This window comes from Mirounga angustirostris, unplaced genomic scaffold (genome assembly GCF_029215605.1).
Source record: "Mirounga angustirostris isolate CCGP_5_RB_7025 unplaced genomic scaffold, mMirAng1.0.hap1 SCAF_14, whole genome shotgun sequence".
Classification (NCBI taxonomy): Eukaryota; Metazoa; Chordata; class Mammalia; order Carnivora; family Phocidae; genus Mirounga; species Mirounga angustirostris.
The window spans coordinates 16,994,404-17,013,842 of record NW_026991722.1 but is presented as its reverse complement, the minus strand read 5'-3'; the positions used below and the strand labels follow the sequence as shown (position 1 = coordinate 17,013,842).

General features: G+C 44.5%; 1 protein-coding gene across 10 annotated transcripts in view; it reads left to right on the top strand.

Moving 5' to 3' along the window:
- Window positions 1–19,439, top strand: part of NEDD4L (NEDD4 like E3 ubiquitin protein ligase) — a 335,626-nt gene that overhangs the window by 204,786 nt on the left and 111,401 nt on the right. Inside the window, exon 1 of one of the 10 annotated variants that reach the window (XM_064578839.1) lies at window positions 1,777–1,841. The exons of the other annotated variants lie outside the window; for them this stretch is intronic. The gene's annotated coding sequence lies outside the window, so the exon portion shown is untranslated. Of the gene's footprint in view, window positions 1–1,776; window positions 1,842–19,439 lie in introns of those variants that run through there. 10 annotated transcript variants of the gene reach the window in all.

Genomic DNA, 19,439 nt, shown 5'->3' with positions numbered 1-19,439 from the left:
ATCATTTTAGAACCATGGGCCATTCTGACACGTTGGAACAAAGTACTTAATGTGAGGGGAGAGGTCCTGAAATGAAATGACAGTATCAGAAATTGAGTTGGAAGGGGCCCTCTTTTCTTCAGATTGGCTGTGGTCCCTAGCCTAGTGTTCAGATACTTTGTATCTGTTCCTTTAAGTGCCTGCCTTCTTTGAAACCATTCTGTGTTTATTTTAGTGTTAAGTATTGTGCTATATTTTGCTTAACTGGGTAAGCAGAAAGAGAGGGAATGACCCCAGTGAGAAGAGACGGGCATTTCCCCTAGCAGATCTGCCTTTCAGAGCCCCTGGAATTTACACAGACTTCTCTTGTGACTTAATTTTTATAGATGGGAGTGAGTCAAGGGTCTTTTACGTGCCTCATGTAATAACTCTGAGGAGTCTGCTTTTGACCTGTGGTGTTGCCTCAAGTTGCTTACCTCTTGCAGGGGAGGGGGGAAGCTAGGACAGGGTAGGGATGGTATGAGGCATATTAAGTATTTGGTGATCCAGATAGTTTGATAGATTCACAGTTTCTCTTTCTTTCTCTAGGTCAGTCCAGAACTGATAGACCTTTAAAATATATTTAATGACCCACACATCATAACTCATCTATTTCCTTGACTTCTTAAAGCTTCACAGTCTATTGTACTTCTTGACCATTTCTTTTTCATATTCTTTTAAAATACACAATTAGATATTTGACTCTTGAGGGAGAAAGAGTTGCTTTGGTCCAGATTTTTTGAGTTGAATAGAAAAGTTGAGTTGGAGCAGAAATACTGAAATGCGTATATTAAGCTCCAGCCAAGAAGCCTAGCACTTCTTCAAAGCCGAGAGCTTCCGGCTAGAAGTTTATTGCGTGACCAACAGCTCTCTCTAACTTTCCTGAGGAGTTCGGCCCAGTTAACCACTGCACACTAACAGCATAACTCTGCGGCTCTTCTGTATTCTGCTCATGAATATAATGCCTCCATTTTAGGATCAGTTCAGTATGTATGTACTGATTTGTGTTTTCCAGTTGAAAAAGATACTAAATTATAATAAAACTCTAAACTTTGGATACAATGTTGATCTTACCGTAATAGAAACCATGTTTAAAAAAAAAAAATCCTGGTACATTATTCTACCTTGTGCTTATTCTAATTAGTGTGTATTATTAGGGTGCCCAGTTACTATACTAAAGGACAAAGCAGTAAAAATAGTTTTAGATAAACACAGTGTACCTGAGGGCCTGCCTGCATCCTCAGTTGAAATTATATTAGCAAGAGATGTTCCTGAATTTTGTAATATGGCATTGTTCTCTAGCTAATGTATGCAGGAGTCCTTCTTATTTATATTTTATTTTTTTAAAGATTTTATTTATTTATTAGAGATCACAGGCAGGGGGAGTGGCGGCGGGGGGTGGGGCGGGGAGAGAAGCAGGCTCCCAGCTGAGTAGGGAGCCCCGTGTGGGGCTCCATCCCAGAAATCCCAGAACCACAGGATCATGACCTAAGCCAAAGGCAGACGCTTAATGACTGAGCCACCCAGGCACCCCACAGGAGTCCTTTTTAATTCTATATGCATAAACTTACAGAGCTGTGAGTTCTCTGAGGAATCCTTTCAGCCAGTTCCTTTCATTTTAAAATGAGGAAACTGAGCATTATTTTTGCAGTTACAGAGAACATACTTTTTATCTCACAGGTGTGAAATGATTATTGTTTCTTGATACCACCTGTGTACTTCTTGATGTTAGAAACGCGGAAGGTTGGGAAGCCTGTTGTCGTAGAAGCTTTCCAGGTGACAGGACCGTGGAGGTGAGGCACACCGGCAGAAGCCTTGTGCAGGTGGGTGACAGGCTGCTTACTCACGGGGTGGGACGCTGTGGGTCATGGTGCACAAGGGCGATGTCACGGAGAGGAAGATCAGAACCAGATCTAGAAAGATGACCAGGATTGGTCTCAGTGGATCAGCGGAAGGGGTTTGTTCGGAAGACGGAAGGGAGAAGTGACCATCAGTGATGTGCTTGCTGGGTTTGCCTAGGAATTTCCTTGATCATGATCAGCAAGTTTCAACAGATTGTTTCTTGATGTGAAACATTGTTGAAGAATTTCGTGGTGGTGTAGTTATCAGAATGAATAATTCTTCTCTTTCCCATCAAACGTTGAGTTGAATGAACTCCTTCCTGGTCAGTCTGTCTGCCTTCCACAGAGCCCTTCCATAAGCACCTGCCTGGCCCAGGCCAAGGACAAAGAGATACCAGGACAGTTCCTGCCATTGAATAGTGATAACAGGAATTAAACTGGTGCCTGTAACCTTTAATGTAATCTATTGTAGGGCCATAACCCAAAAAGAAATGAGTAAGCTTGATTTATAAGGCTTATCTCTGTTAATTGTTTATATATGTGCTGGAGAATTTATCCTGAAGGGCTAAAGGAATGAATATTCTCAGCCTTATTGTGCCTTTCTTTCTTTTCAGAATGACATTTTAACTTAAGAAAATGCTAGTCGCCATTCTACGTTATGATATGGGAACTGTTAATTATGTAAAGTACATACACTTAAATATTGTATACATTTTGATTTAACAAAACAAATCCCATTTCCACTATTCAAATTAACCATATTCACTTATAGGTGGATACAGTCATTAAATAAAATTAGTAATATTGATTGGATCTAAAACTTAAACCAAGAACTAAAATAACCTCAAGATTCATCTAAATCTAGATTTAAATAATTTTGTATAAAATGTTCCACACCATAGAATAAGAAGCAGTTAAAAAAAAAAAAATCACAGGGTGCCTGGGCGGCTCAGTCAGTCAAGCATCCAACTCTTGATTTCAACTTAGGTTGTGATCTCAGGGTCATGAGCTGGAGCCCCAAGTTGGGCTCTGCATTCAGTGGGGATTCCACTTGAGATTCTCTCTCCCCCCACACTCTCTCTCTCAAATAAATGAATGAATGAATCTTTTTTTTATTTTATTTTTTTAAGATTGTGTTTATTTGAGAGAGAGAATGAGCGGGGGAAGGGACAGAGGGAGAGGGAGAAGCTGGGTCCCTGCTGAGCAGGGAGCCCAATGTGGGACTAAGTCCCAGGACCCCTGGGATCATGACCTGAGCTGAAGGCAGATGCTTAACCAACTGAGCAACCCAGGCACCCCATGAATAAATCTTTAAACAAAACAAAACAGAGCTGTGAAGGATCACTCCTAACCTTGGAAGCAGAAAGGGGAATCACCAAGAAAAAATGGACAGACTCATCTATATAAAAGTATTAAATTTCTGAACTATGAGAAATATTAACTCTGGAAAACAACAGATGTTTTTCTTAGCGTTTAATACAACCTTCTCTCACAGTATATCTTCTCAGTGTCTGTGATCCTGCTTACATAATTTTTGCTAATGTCTGTGTTGTGAAAGTTCTAGTAAATACCAGAAAAATATGGAGGTTCCCCAATCTCCTGATTCTCCCACCTCTGCCCTGGGAAGTAGGAATGTGCAGGTGTATCACAAGGAGAGATGAACAATAAAGACCTAAAAGCCAATCCTCCCAAATTGCATCACTTTGTACCTTTCACATTACAAAAATGGTGAGCATACTATGTAAAATTTTGGGAGACTTTGTGTTTGCAAATAGTACATTCAAATTGCTGGTGGTAGTGTTCGTGCATGTGACTTTAGAGTGACTGTCGTGCATTTAAGCATTTAAAAATGATAAAGCAAGTTATAGGTACTGAAATTCTTGTGTGTTGAAATGTTGGAGTCAATCCAGAGGAAGTTATGAACCTAAATGGAAGCCTTTATAAAGAGATGTTTCTATTTTCTGCTTTTTAAGTAGTTTGCTTTCCTGTACCCTTTACAAAGAGCAGATGGATGAAAAGGGCTTTTAAGATTACTGGCTACTGTGAAAATAATTTGGTGATTGTGCATTTATATTCAGGTCTCAGCCATCAGACCTTTCAGTAAACGAAGGCCCCTTTAATCCCTCCTTGTCACCAGAATTTTAGAATTTTTAAAATTTAAAATTTTTTGAATTTGTCACCAGAATTTTAGAATTTGAAATTTTCTTATTTTCTTTTCAGCCAATACATATAGGAAATAGCTAAATTGAGTTGTGTATGTCATTATTTTTTGCTCGTGGAAGTTAATGTCACGAGAATAGGCTTCTTGAAGTTAACATAATTAAGCACTCTAAAATGGTCCAATTCTAGTTGGATTCTACCCCAAGCTTAGATTGCCACTTGGAGCTTTGTTGGCCATTGACAGAGAAAGTGGTCTATATTTCATGTTTGAAAATCAAGGAGCCTAAAATCCCATTGCACTTCAAGTGAAGACCTGTTGCCTTATAATGCCGGAGTCCGTCAGAATCAGAGACACTTCCCAGGGACCTGAGCCTTGTACTCGGTTGGACAAGGGCTGTGTACTGTGTCTCGGCAGAGAGATGCTTTACTTTGCACACCTTTTAAACTTGTGGAGGATGCCTAGAGTTTGGGGGATATAGGAACTCTCTCTGTCCCCAGAGAGCTGATCCTTTTGATGAGACAGGGGAATCACACAAATCAAAGACCGTGATGGGGGTCACATGAGGGTGGCCCATTTCCTTTATCCTTTTACCCCTCTCAGCTACTGACTTAACACAGGAGCACTGAGAAAAATTAGGCGACAACCACAGTGTTGGCCTCATCTGGGGAAACCTGGAAAGGGGCCATGTGCATGGATTGAATATGTATATTGATCCGGGGACCATGACACAGCAGAAATCCTGAAAAGGCCATTTTGTGACTCTTCTGGAGCCAAAGGTGGATGTGATTGATGGACAGGATAGCTTGTGAAAAGGGATCTGGAAGGAAGCAAAAACATTCATCTTGGAGATCAAAGTTATTGGATTCATGCTTTAATCCAGAAGGAAAAAATGTTCAGGATCTTCTCTCTCTGTGTCTGTCTCTATTTCTCTCTTTCTCTCTCTTTTTAATCAAGTACTAATTAGGAATTTTTGGGGAAAGGTTTTCTGTGGTTTCTTTCAAGCAGATGATAGAAAAATCTATTGACACACCCATTCCCCCAATTGGTATGACCTTTACATTAAAGAACAGCCCTAACTTGAAGGGCCCAGGCAATGAAGTAAATGCAGTTCTGCCCTTAGTGTCTGTATCCTGGTAATAGAGCAGAGAAAATCTGCAGGGTTCTAGATGTTGATGATCTCCATTTCAGTGCCTTTGTTTAGAACTGATGTTGGGGTGAAGGAGGTGGTTGTGTGTTTCTGACTCATGGAATCATAATATTTATTTATTCTTTTCTAAGCCTCCCTATTCCTCTTAGGTGAAACTTTTTTTTTTTTTTCTATTAGAACAGATGGGTGGCACTGCCCAGTCGGGCTGCCTGGAGACTGATGAAAATCATTTGTGAGGTTACTAGTAGATGAGACGATAAATGTCTATGCAGTGAATTCATTGGGTAGGTGGTGCATGCCAGACACTATTCGAAGTTCTAGGTATACAGCAGTGAACAAAACCAAAAGCTCTTCGCCCTCGAGCAGCTGATAGGATTGGGGAGAGCTGAGCAAAAGAAGGAAAAAGTACAGATACTAAATGAGGATCGGTGCCATGGAGAAGAGCAGGGAAGGTGGGTGTGCAAGCTCTGTCTTCACATTTTGCACCGATTGTGGACGGCCACTGTGGGGCCACGAGGATGGAAAGCCACAAGGAGGGGTTGAAGCAGTGGAGTGATGTGACCCCATTTTTATCTTCACAGACCACCCGGGCTCCTGTCCCGAGAGGCGAGGCCATTGCCGTGTTGCCTGTCGCCTTGGAGGTGGCGGGGCCCGGGCTCCGGCCTCTGCTGTTGTCCCTGTTCTGTGTATTTGTTCTTCCAGGTACTGGGGGCAGTCATCAGTTTTCTCAGGAGTTAGTCTAACCTTCGTACTTAGACTGTCAAACCTTCATACCTAGACTGTCATTTTCATGGTGCAGTGCCGAGAAAACGGGAAGCTTTTATTCTTCTTAAGTGAGTGTTATTTCAAGATGCTTTCTGCTGCCTCTGTCATGCCAGGATGTGGGCGGATTTATTTTTGCAGTTTTGCACCAGGGAGTCTGCTTCTGATTTGCAGATTGCATTTATTATAAGGCTTCTTGTCCATTGATGAATAATGTGTGGGCTACAAGGCAGATCCACGGCTTTTAAAATAGCTCATTTATCCCGCAAGGCTCACCCCCAGAGAGAGGCAGCCCCTTCCAAAGTGTTGTCCGGGAGCAGGGGTTTTTACATCCGTCTTCCCATTTCTGAAGTCCCTTGTTAACGTCCTCTGGTTCATCGTGTGTTTCCCTGATGGGCTGAGGACTTGAAACAGACCCACACGATCTCAGTTCATGGAGATGATCTGAGATGGGGAGAGAACTTTCAAGTTGCTGTTAAGGAATGAAATGCTCGTTGGTCTCAGCTCCTGAGAATTTCCCGTGTAACGTGGGTTGAGACAAAGGGAAATACCAGGCGTCATGCTTTGTCCTGAAGCTCCGTAGCTACAGCCAGTCTATCCTCCTTGCTCTGAACTGACCAAATGAGGCCAGGGTGGAGGCTCTGGGTTTGGAGGGGGCCGATGGAGTCTTCAGAGAGCAGGAAGTTCCATTAGTGAGAACACTCCTGGGGACATTCTCGCCATCTCACGGCCATGAAAGGGTCATGGGCAGGGTGTAGGGCACGAAGGGGTTCCAGGCCACCTCCCTTACCGAGTGGAGCCCTGTGATTCCAGTGATCTTTGCTCCCAGAAACCTCACTGCAGATTGCTTTTCCTTTTGAGCAGGTTTCTTGTTTGGCCTAGTATGTCGCAATAGGCTCTCAGTGGCCAGGTGGCATCTGTTGGAATGCTGGTGTGTGTTGCCAAGCAAAACAGATGCAGGAAGATTTGCCTGAAGGAGGGGGAAGAAGGGAAGGCGAAGTAGGGAGGAAGTGGGAGGCAGGTCGTGCTGGGGACAGGAGTGGAATTAAACCATATTTATCTATAAGGGAGGGCATTGCTTTCTGCATCTCAGAAAATCCTTTTGGGTTCATGCAAGTATTTCCAAGCCTGTTGAATGCCTCTTTTTCGTGGCCCACCCAGCGTTCAGAATGGTATTTAAATGGTTCTGTACAGCAGAAAGAATTACTGACCTTATGCCTAGTGCAAGCCACTGGCCATCGTTTTTTTATTTTTAAAGATTTTATTTATTTATTTGACAGAGAGAGAGACAGCGAGAGAGGGAACACAAGCAGGGGGAGTGGGAGAGGGAGAAGCAGGCTTTCCGCTGAGCGGAGAGCCCGACACGGGGCTCGATCCCAGGACCCTGGGACCATGACCTGAGCCGAAGGCAGACGCTTAACGACTGAGCCACCCAGGCGCCCCGGCCATCGGGTTTTTAATCTTATTTTAATTTATGGCTATTTCTGCCTATTAATAGGTTGACCCTTAATGGAATACAATCTGCCAAGGATGGTGCAGACGGGATAAAAAGAATTTCACTGATTCTCATTATCCAGCTCGTTAAAGGATCCGGGGCCATGTGTGGATTTACTAATGTGGGAAGGTATGGGGGGGCTGGGAAGGCCACTGTACCCCGGTGATGCTGATGTGCAGTCAGGGGTGAGAACAACTAGTCTTAAGAGGTTAATGCTAGGAAGAACCTGAATCTTGGTTTTCTTAATAAACCTTGGTGTCAGTGCTGACCCAGTGCATTTATCTTCACCTGGGCCTCCATCAGCAGGACACAAAATAAGTCTCCATTCAGATGAGACTGTATAGTACCACCTGTGCATTAAGAACAACAGAATGTTCCAGCTGAATATTTGCCAATGTATACGGAAAAAAGCTTATCTCCCCAAATAGCTTGGAATGAAAGGGATAATTTTCTCCTCCATTTCCAACTGCAAGAAATAAGTGAAAGTGGGATTCTAATTCGAGACTGGCAAGACCGGTCTATCCTGTTCCATCTTACTTGCACATACCACTTTTCTCCAGGTAACCAAAGTAAATACAAACTGCGTGCATCTTTGTGCCATTTGCAAACTCCCCTTCTTGAAAGCATTGACCAGTTGTCCAGTGTTCATGAATTTCAGAGAAGGGGTCATAGGTAGTCTCTCCTTTATAGTATTAAAAACGCAAAGGACCGTAAAGGTCATGTGGGCCAGTGTCTTTTTTTTTTTTTTTTTTTTGAAGTTTTATACCTTTATTTGACAATCAGCGAAGTGTGTGGTGTCTTGTCCAAGAGCACACAGGAAGGTGGTAGCCGAGCTTGGGTATCAGGTGGCCTGACGCCCAAACCGCTGCTCTTCCTGCTTCCCCCAGCACGAGAGAGTAGTAATTATAGCTGAATCTTGGCCATCGGGAGTCTTTTGCAAATGAACTGCCCAAAGACCGGTCACCCTGTTCTAGGGCTCTCTTTCAAGCCTTCTTGCCTTCTTAAGGAGAACACTTGGAACATAGAACAGTAAACCTTTTTTTTTTTTTTTTTTTGGACTGACTGTTACCCTCAGAGCCATAGGTTATTATATAATCTCATCTTCTTTGTGTAAATAAATATTTTTTAATGATGCCATCAGGGTCTGATAAGGTATATAATCCACTTTTCTTCGTCATTAAAGTTCTCAGGACACCTGTGATCTGAGAGACAAGCTTGCTATTTTTGTTCATTTCTCATTTCCCTTGCTAATCTGTTACCCCTTCTTGGGCCTGTCACTGCGGCTAGCCCACCTCCGTCTTCTGATTGGCTGCCTCTCATCTGCTAAGGACGGAGAAGGTGTTTGGGTGTGCCTGGTAGGATTGTTTATAAAGTAAGAATAAATAGGCTGAGGGTAGGGGTTTGAGTCATTCTTTTTGAATTGAGGGCCTGTGATCTGTCTTTTGTCTTCCTCCCCCACATCTTTTTGCCTGTTACTCTTTGTCCTCTTGGACCTCGTCCGGAATCAGACAGGTTGTTGTAAGATTTCAGTTTAAACATTCAGTGGGATAGTCTGTGCCGTCGTGTAGCATAGTTCCTGGCACATATTAGTACTTAATAAATCTTAGCTGTCTTTATTGTTCCCTCTGAAGGAGATGTAAATTCTTCACAGGTGTTTTAGGGATTGGATAGGTTCACTGCCCATCAACTGAACTTACATTGGCAAACATATTTTTAGTTTATCTTAGTTTTTTAGTGGCTATCTGGGTTTTGTCCTTCTCCTTTAGGGTTAATACATTTTCTACTATGCTGAATATAAGAACCATGAAAAAAAAATCAATAAAAAGCGTTCTTAAAAAAGAGTTTATGATTCATTAGATTAACAGGTGTCAGCAACTTTCATTTTCATGACTTAAGTTAAAAGGACTTTAAAGGCTTTGGTGGTTTATTCTCCTCTTCTTTTTTTTTTTTAAAGGCCAAACCAAGATCACTTTTTGGTAATGGCTACCTTTCCCCTGGGAAAGGTATTTTCCGAAAAAGTTCTTTCTGATTTTCACTAAACCCACACAGAGTTGTCATCATTTAAGTTACCCTTTAGATCTCTATAAATTTAAAAAAAAACAAATCATAAATCAAGATGTGCAGGTGATTAGGGGATCAATAACCTCATCAACAGTCATATAATTGTACCTATTGATTGTGTAGTTTGCTTTTGAGTGAGATGAAAATGTAGGCACCCGGCAGTTTCCCAGATAGGTCATCTTGGACTGCTTGTTAAGAATTATATTAAAATTAATCTTTTTTGTGCATCTTCCCCTCTTCACACTGAATGTGCCACTCTCATCTGAATTTCAGTCTATTAATAAAGTGTGTGTAAAGAATTAGTTGCTAATTTTGGATGTGCTTGAAATGAGATTGTCAGCAAATTACAACTTCAAACATAGGACTGCAGTTTGTTAAGGATTGGACATCATCCTCGGTGTGGAAGATAAATTCCAAGTTTATGAAAAATACAAAGGTTTCATTACATATGGTTTTTTTTTTCTTCTGTTGGGACCTTCCTTATATACTTTTAAGATGCTTAAAGTGTCCTATAAGATTATAGATAGCTTTTCTGTCCAGACTTAGGTTAAGATGTTATGATATTAAGCCTGTTTATTAACTCTTTCCTGATTAAATAGTAAATTTAAATCTAAAATTTATTAGTCCACCTGAGTCCGTAGGTAATAGCTGTGAAATGGGCTGTGAAATGCCAGTGGTAACACTGGCAGAAAATTAATATTCTTTAATTCAGCCTCCCCCGTTTAACAAAAAAGAATAAACTGAAGTCCAGGGAGGTTTTGTGGTTCGTCTGCTATTGCTACTTTTATAAACACTGGAAGTCAGGAGAAGTGGCCCTTCTGAATTCCTTTCACATTCCAGGTACTGTTCTAGAGATGCAAGTAATGAGTACGAGAGACGCGGTCACTGCTCCTAGGAGGCTTATGTTCTAGCTATTGTCGTTATTACGAATAGGAAAAAGATACTAATAAGTGAAATAACTACATATTTTCCTAAGGATGCCAAAGGAAGTAAACAGGAAGCTGAGACAGAGAAAAATAATACGGAGGCCTACTTGAAGAAGGGTGCTCAGGACAAACCCCTCTTGAGCTTGGAGGCACCAAGCACACGGAGGTCCTGCTTTGGGAAGAGAGTTGGGTGTGTCTGAGGAACAGAAGGGATCACAGTGCTGCGAGAGTGTGCAATGGGGGAAGGAGATAGCGGTCCATGATGAGTCAAAGGAACAGTCTGGAGCTCTAGGTCGTTCACGTCACAGACTCTGTCCTCTTGTCTGATTGTAAATGACACGGAGGCACTTGGTGGATAAAAACTCTGGAGCCTGGGAAAATAAAGGAGCTATTCAGAAAAGTAGAAAGTCTTCACATTTCTAGAAGGAAAGAAGAACCGGTGTCTGATGTCACCTTTGAGATTTACAGAGGGTCACTTCCTCCCATTGTTCCTCGCACATGTGATCAGAAGCCACTTTTTTGTTTTCTTGTCAAAAGCCTGCGCCATATATTTTGCCTCTACTGAGAGACCACAAAGACAGTGGGGTCAGGAACATGTGTGCGGCCATAAAGATTTCTTCCCATGTCTTTAGACTCCACCTTCACTTTGGAAACACTGGGGAGAGAAGTTTAAGCTGTCTTTGTTGGGTTGCCGTTCCTTTTCTGGACACAGCCATGCTGCCGACAGTCGGGTGTTAACGGATGGGGCTTCGTGACCCGTAAAGAGCTGAGCAGACGTACTTGTGGCTCGTTCAGTGAGCTCTTGGACAGTTTGCAAGGTGCTTTCCTTCAGACCAGAAATGGTAGGCTGGGTGACCTCGCGTGCGGATTGCACAGGTCCTGCCCTGAGACCGCAGGGAGCATTCATGTCCGTATGCCCTTCTTAGAGTGAACACGGAAGACAGTGTGGTGGCAGGGGCTGCTTCACCCCTCCCCGAAGGGGGGCGTGGGGGGGTGTTTCCCCTCCCGGGTGGATGCGGTGGCAGCGCGGCTGGGCTCGTGCTATGCGTAGCCTTTGCGGGACTGGAAGCTTCCACTCGCTGTCTTTGGGGAATGTGTGCTTTTAGGATCCAGCTACCATGCAAAGCAGTCGAGTTGGGCACCCAGCAGTTCCAGCTTTCTAGCCATCCCCACCAAAATGCTAGACCGGTGGAGTGAAGCCCTGGATGTTCCAGCCCCGGAGAGACCACAGGCTGCCCCCGGTCAGTCCACAGACTCGTGAGAAGTAATGAATGCCTGTTGTGATCCTTAAGCCCCTGAGTTTTGGAGTGGATTGTTAGCCACAGATGACCAGAAAGGGCAGTGTCCTTCATACCCAGTCCTGGGGAATGGAAGCTTGGCGCGTTCAGAGAGCCACCTCCCGTAGGTAGGCTCGGGGGAGTGTGGGATGGCCGAGTGCTTGGACAGCTGTTTTCCCGGAACCTGGAGCAGGGTAAGCGGCGCCCGAGATGGGCAGACCAAAGAGTTCAGGGATACACTTGGTGTGGACAGCTGATAAACAACTGCAGGGGCCCAGCGGAGTGGGAAGGGTGGGTGTTTTGCTCTCAGGAATGGAATTATTCAACTTGAAGGGAAAAGACAGTTTAAAGAAATGCATCGTTTCCTTGGAAGTTGCAGAAGGAGAAGTGTTCTTAGCCTAGGCCTGCACCAAGATCCAGTTCTTTGTTAAAATCTGGTTTAATAGTTGCGTAGTGAAGGACTTCTTCCACATAATAAAGAATGGCTTCATGTGGGATGGTCGTCTTCATTTTCTTCCTTCTCAAATGCTGGTGGACTTCAGTGTTGAGTCAACTTTTGTTCACTGTGTCCTGTAGGCCTTTGTGGTGTATATAGTAGGTGCTCAGTAAGTGAGGTCAGTTTGGTTTTTATAATAAGTGGATCCATGTTACATGTGATTTAACTAAACTTGCTCCAAAGCAAAATCTGCTATAGTGTTTAAAATCACAACAAACAGTATCAGTTGCAGACCATACCTCTGTACTTGAACACATGTTCTCCATGTTGTGTGCTTAACCACCCCCACCACACACACACACACACACACACACACACACAATTTCAGACCAAAAAATTTTTTTTTGACAAGCGAAGGATTTCCTATTTCTTGAGTAATCTGAAAAGATACACAGCTCACGTCCTCCATCCTGAGCATGAATAGGTCTTTAAAGACCTCGGCCAGTTTGATGCTCGGTCTTCATTCCCAGGGAGTCAGGGTCTGGCAACTGTGTGCCCCCCGCCCCCCCCCCCCCCCCCCCGACATGGCCTAAGTCACCTGCACGGGGTGAGGGCTGCTGCTGACCAGCCCGGCCCTGCAGTCTCAACAACCATGGGGACACACCCCTCACCTGTTAACTGGCCCAGACCTGTGGGTCACCGGTCTCGGATCTGGAGAAGGAGAGGCGGGTGAGGGCAGGACGACTTTGAGCCTCTGGGGCTCGCAGCCCTGGCTGTTCATTAGACTCACCAGTGGGCAGCTGATGGCAGCAATGACCGAGTCCCAGCTCGTCTGGCCTCTTTCTGGCACTTTATGGACCAGTGCTAGCAGCAAACAACTTGTCATTTCAAGTCTTTTCGTCTCTTTTCACACTTCTTCTGCTAATGTTTTGTTAAAGAGCCTTTGTCAAGTCAAGAGGAAGAAAAATTAATACTGGCTTTATGTGTAGGTTTTGTTTGCAGTTTAACAAAGTAGCCTGTTGGAGTGTATTAAATAAATCAAGCACTAGATTAAGGTCCTTTTTCTACCACTGCTGTGACCCCCGGTCCTTACAGTTTTCGGCGTTCACTTTCCTATGTGTGAAATGACCACGCTTGCACAAGAGTCTCTGTGAGGAATAAGTGTCACATACGTGTTCTTGTCCTTTACAGATGTGGCTGATTATAGTACCGATAATAAAAAGCTTAGATATGTCGAGGTGCTGGTGGTTTTTCTAGAAAAGCTAGAGAATGTCACGGGTTTGTTTTTTTTTTTTTTTTTTCCTGCCCCTAAGATGACTTGAGAAGGATTTTAGGCTGAAGCAATTAAGGAAGGCCACATGCTGTAAGGAACAAAGTCAGTCTGAGCTGTGCACACATCGCTGGCCCTGGGTATATCCTTTGTTGGAATGTGTTGGGTGTCTATGGTTACGAACTTTGATACAGTCGTGCTAAGGCATTTTGATCCAGGAGACCATGTCCTGCTGTTGATCAAACATTTCTGTGCAGAGGGACTCTGTTTTTTCCCTGGAGAGTATTTATTTCTCAGTGCCAGGCTCCAGGCTGGCTGTGCTGCTCGAGGCTTCACTTGCCAGACATGCAGCTGGGTCAGAAGGGGGAATTTATGGCAGGTCTCAGTAAGAACACTTGTTGAGAAGAAAGGGTACTTGGCTTTTGAAGGGGGAAGTATGTTAGGCTTGGCTTCTCTGGGCCCACTCTGCCCTTGGGGGCTTTGATCTGAACACTCCTATCGTGTGGGTCCCTCCCTGTGGAAAGGAAAGGAAAAAATGCTTTGAAAATATAAGCAACAGATAAAATAGAGGTAATTCTAGAATAATCCCCGAGGTAGCAGAGAAAGGCAAGCTCTAGCTTGCTGGGGGTGGAGGTGGGAAGGGGCGCGTGGGTGGAGTGGTGTCCTCCCAGATGGGACTATGTCAGGTTGGTTTGAGGAAGCCTGGAGCAGTGAAAAGAAAGGCTGTTGACCAGGCAACTTGTTAATGTGATAGATCTTGACTTGTAATTGTGACTGTTAGTCCTTTTCCAGTAGTTAGTTGCTAGATGTTAATTGCTGCCTGGGTCATTGGTTACATTTGCATTTCTGGCCTGCTCTTGAGTGGGTATAAATGGGGTGATGAAGACCTGTGGTTTTCAGATTTTGCTCCCATGGCTGCTTCTAAGGTTTTGCAAAAATTCACCTGAATTTCATTTTTATTATTTCTAACCTTTACCAGCAATGAAGATGGATATTACACATTTAAACATATAAAATGTGTAATGATAAAATATCCTATGAGTATGTTCTATATTTTGAGATTCTGTATATGCTGCTGGAAATCCATTGGTGTATTCTGCTAGCTTATTTTCACATCCTTCTGGATCACTGTAATATTTTAACTGGTTTGATTAGCTTGGGCAGGTTATGGTCCAAAACTTCAGTTTTTATAAGCACCCCAGGTGGTCCATGGTCCGCTTTGAGAAACCTTGGTCTAAGAAATGTTGAACGATGCCTCATAAAAACTGATAGTCTCAGAAATATTTTCTCCCTAGATTTTATTTTCAGCTGCAGTGTCATTACTGGAAAAATATCAAAGAAGCCTTTTTTTTTTAAATGACAAAAAAAAAAAATGTTGAAGTGTATCTATAATCCCATCTAGTTCTTTGATAGCATCGAACCTCAGGTAGGCCTAAAAAGTTACGAGAGGCTTTCTCTTCATTGGACATCTGTATGTTTCACAACTAACAGCTTACAGTGCAGCCAGTTCTGGAGTTTGGGGTCTGACTTCTACGGGTAGCCAAAGCCATTTGACGATCAGAAACTTTGGAGGCCCTTCACTGTTCTTCCACATCCACCAGTGGCCAGGCCCTGCCCATTCTGCCCCTTGCAGTGGTCTCTCCCTTCTTGCCCCCCTCCCCCCCACCCCAATCCACTGCACGGCCAACTCCCTGTCTAGGGCAGTAGTTCTCTAACTGGTGAGAGTCCTCACCACCTCCAGACGGATTCCTCTCATCCATCTTGCGCCGGTGTAGCTCAGGAGTGCGATCTTCTCAACTACAGATCTGCGCTCCCATTCTGCTGAAAGCCGGTCCCTTACCACCACTATAAATCGGCTTGTGGGTGGCGCCTCCAGCCGGTCCCGCAGACGCTCTCTGATAGGGCACCCTTCTCTCCACCTGTGCTCCCCGCGGCCGCCCTGCTCCAAGTGCCCTCCCTCCCCTTCCACCCCGTCCCTCACTCACGAGACTCTTGTTCCCTTGGGGCGCCCCGCTCCCAGCTCCATCCCCCCCATGTATGTTTGCAGATCTGCCTTCTCTCAAGCTAGGTTGGAAAATTTTCATATATGAACTTGGAGGTTTTCAGAATAAAACACTGTTCACACAGTGATTATATATTTGGCTTCTTTTACTTAGATATACTTAGATGTTTACTAGTTATTAGTTCAGGGGAGGGAGGCCAAGTTGATACGGCCCCTGCCCTCCGAGGGCTTCCTGCCAAGGGGGAGAGGCAGGTAGAGAGAAGCTAACACGCAGGACAGTGTGTACTCCTAACTGGAGCGAATGTTCAAACCCAGAGGAAGACAGGACGAAAAGCTGTGGATTCTCATGACTGAGGGAAGCCGAAAGGCTGCAGAGAAAGTCGGGTGCGAGTGGGTCTTGAACAGCATGGGGTTTAGACCCACGGAGAGAGCATTCTAGCAAGAGGCTTGGGGATGAGGAAATCTCAGCCGAGTGGGCCAGCGTTGGCAGTGAGGTGCTGGTGAAGAGGAGGTAGGACTTCAGAAGGAGGTGGAGGCAGGGATGTGTAGACATGCTGTTGGCGGGATGTCGGTGTCTTTCGTTGGTGCGAGGGACGAGCATCTGGGCCATTTGAGGGCTGGGGTTTTGCATCGTTGTCCAGGATACATGATACGGTCGACTCTACTTGATTTGACAAGAATTTGTTTTCTATTCTAAAGCAGGAGTCAGCAAACTTTTTCTGTAAAGGGCCAGAGAGTAAATATCGTCAGGCCTCTATTTAGAGTCTGTTGAGAACAGACTGGGTTGTGCACTGTTCATTGTGAAATACCCAGATTTTGAGTGGAGGGAAAGCCCCTGTGAATTTCTTGCTCTCTGCTCTAAGCTGGGCTGAGTGTTCTCGGCACCCTCCATCCCAAAACGTGCTCTGCGAACAGGATTCCCATTCCGATGTAGAATCTGCGGCGTACTAGGAGGCTGTGGGTATCATTTCTGTAAGTTAGGAATGGCCTCCGAAGGGCCTTTTGTGGTGTGCCTCTCTGGTGGCCGTGTGGTTGTCTGCGTGTTCTCACGTGTAGCACAGAGAGAGCTGGGGGAGTGGACCTGGTCACGGGTGTTCGCTTGGTGGGGCCGTGAGCAGGGTGCCATGTAGAGAAAAGTGAAGGTATGAGCTGGGCGCCAGGCTTCCTCGTTCGATTTGAATAAACAAAAGCTGGTGGGCACTCCAGAGGCTGGTTGGGTGGGGGGACTTAGGCACAAATTCAGGTCTGTGGGGGCTGGTAAGTTGTATAAACGTACCACTTGGACAGGCTGACTCGTGGAGCCTCTCCAGAAAGCTGCTGGTGTGTTTGCAGTAGGAAATGATGACGGTCGAGGGAGCAGAGGGAATTGGAAAATGAGGGCTGAATCTGAGAAATCGTCCTTTTAAATGAAGTACTTTTTTTCCCCTGCATCCAGACACAATTAACGTACGTTTATCATAGAAAAATTCAAACGTAGGAAACCAGTATGGATGGTTCATGCTGCTGTCATCCAGAGATTTTAGTTTCTGCTTGTTTGTTCATTGTATCTGGGACAACAAGGAATGTTTTCTAGGCTGGTTAAAATGCTGTCCTTTAGCTGGTAAATCCAGTTCTGCCACCTCAGAGCAGGGGGCAGCAGCTCTTTCTAAAAAGGATTGACCACTTCTCATGATCTTAAGTGAACCATTTTTTTTTTTCATCCGTTTGATTTTAAAGGCCACTAAAATTTATACTCCTCGAAATTTAAATGGAGGTCATTAATGGCGAAGAAAAAAAAAGATTTTCAAATTATTACTTACAGTGACTAAAATAAATAAAAGGTAAGTCAGTACCTTTTGGATAAGATCAATAGATTTAAATAAAAAATTTACACCCACTGAATGGTTGAATGAATGAACAAATGAGTTTTGGGTTATGGCTTATGTCAGGTTGAGCTGACCTGACTGGGCTTGAGGAATTTAACGCTCTTGCAGGTTTGGATGCCTGGGTGAGTGTGAATGTCCCCAGTGGGCAGGGCAAAGTGGCTCAGACTGGTATAACATTCTGCAGTTAGGCCTATTACTTGACGTGAACCCATGTGATGGCCTTCCCTTTCCTGATTACATAAGAAAGAGAAACCCAAGGGAATACAGAGGCTAGAATTCAACATAGGGAATTCCCATCTAGGTTGGCCGTGTTGGGCTTCAGAAACAAACAAAATCTCAGTGGATTTTAGACCACAGAGATTTATTTCCTTGTTTATGATACACGTCCAGCGTTTGGTAGCTGGGGAACAGTGCTCTTTGTGGGTCACTGAGAGGCCCCCGATGATGACCTCTAACTCTAATGCGTGCCATCATCAGTGCTGTAGGGGAGAGAAATGGGGCGTGTGGTGTGTTGCTCTTGAAGGCTTCTGCCTAACTCCAGAGTGGGGAAAGGAATGCCTGTCATTGCCCAGAAGGAAGAGAAACAAGATATTTGAGAACAGCCTTTATGACCACAATGCACCCCATTCATCCACCTTAATGATCATGAGGCCCTGGGGCAATAAAAAATCCTTCCTCTTACCGAGGTCCTGGCAGGGAGTCCCCCATCCAGCTGCTGGTGCTGCACACCATGCACTTGATTCATGGGGCATCCCTCTTGAGAACGTAGCTCACCTAGCCACTTCATCATTCTTAATTGTTGCGGATTGACGATAGGTTGAAGTCCTAACCCCAAGAGCGTAAAAATGGGATCTTATTTGGAAATAGGGTCTTAGCAGACATAGTCAAGTGAAGATGGGGCCCTTTGAGTGGGCCCTAATTCAGTATGCCTGGTGTCTTTATAAAAAAAGGGAAATTGGGACACACACGTAGGGAGAACACCATGTGACGATGAAGGGCAGAGGTCAGGGTGATGAAACAGGAGCCGAGGATTGCCAAAGACTGCCAGTGAACCTCCGGCAGCCAGGGGACAGGCATGGAACCCGTTCTCCTTCACAGCCCTCAGCCAGAACCAGCCCTGTCGACACCTTGATCTCAGACTTCCGGCCTCTAGAACTGAGACCCTAAGTCTCTGTTCTGTTGTTGAAGATGCCCAGTTGGTGATACTTCAACCTTAGCAAACTCATCCGCTCATCAGCATACTTTGTATCATTTTTCCTGGTCCTAGCAAGCACAGCTACAGGCGAAATCAAAACAAGAGCCACCTTGGGGAAGTCTGAGTCCTCACCACATGCTGTTCACAGAGAAACTCTGTTTGAGTAGACGCCGTGATTTCCCCCCACGCCCCGAAAGTAGCTTTTAGCAAATGTTTCTCATGTCACAGCCCTGGGAATGAAGAGTAAAATCTCTTAGTGGAAACCCAACATTAGCAAGAAGAGGAATTTAGGTTACAGTCCTAGCAACATGAACAGTCCATCTCTATTATACTCTTGCAGGTGGTTATCAAGAGAGGAAATGTTTTTGTGGGATAAAAAGCCTTGGGGGCAGGAGTTGGTTGTATCCGTGATGGGGGAAGGGAGAATTGTGTATATGGGTGTAAGTGCTGGCGGCCGCCATCCCCGATGCCTCCGTTGCTGTGGCAACATCTGGTCTTTGGAGCAGGCGGATTTTGCATCATCCGTGACACTCGGTGAAGATGCTTTGCCAAATACTTAATTTTACTGCTTTGGAAAACTTTTATGTAATTGATGCTTACAAATTAAACTGCTTTACTAAACTGTGTGTCTGGATATTTTAATTGTAAGCCGCTTTTTTTTTTTTTTTTTTTTTTTTACTATCGCCATAGAGAAGGATGCTGTGGACACTGTCAGGCATTCCATGGTTGACCCTGCTGGTTATACATAACTGCGTTGCTGTGTGACTGGGTACCAGGCTGTGAACTTCCGGGTGCTGGTCACCTCCTGTGCTCTCTGTGTGTGTTGTCATGGGGCATTCTTGTGCTTGCTTTCCTCTCTCTGCATCCATCACGGATGCACACACTCTGTCCCTGGGATACAGGCTAATATCTTTCAGGGTCAGGATTTAAATAATATAAAAAATTCTGAGTAGCTGCTTTAAGCAAAGGATTTGTTAACTGAT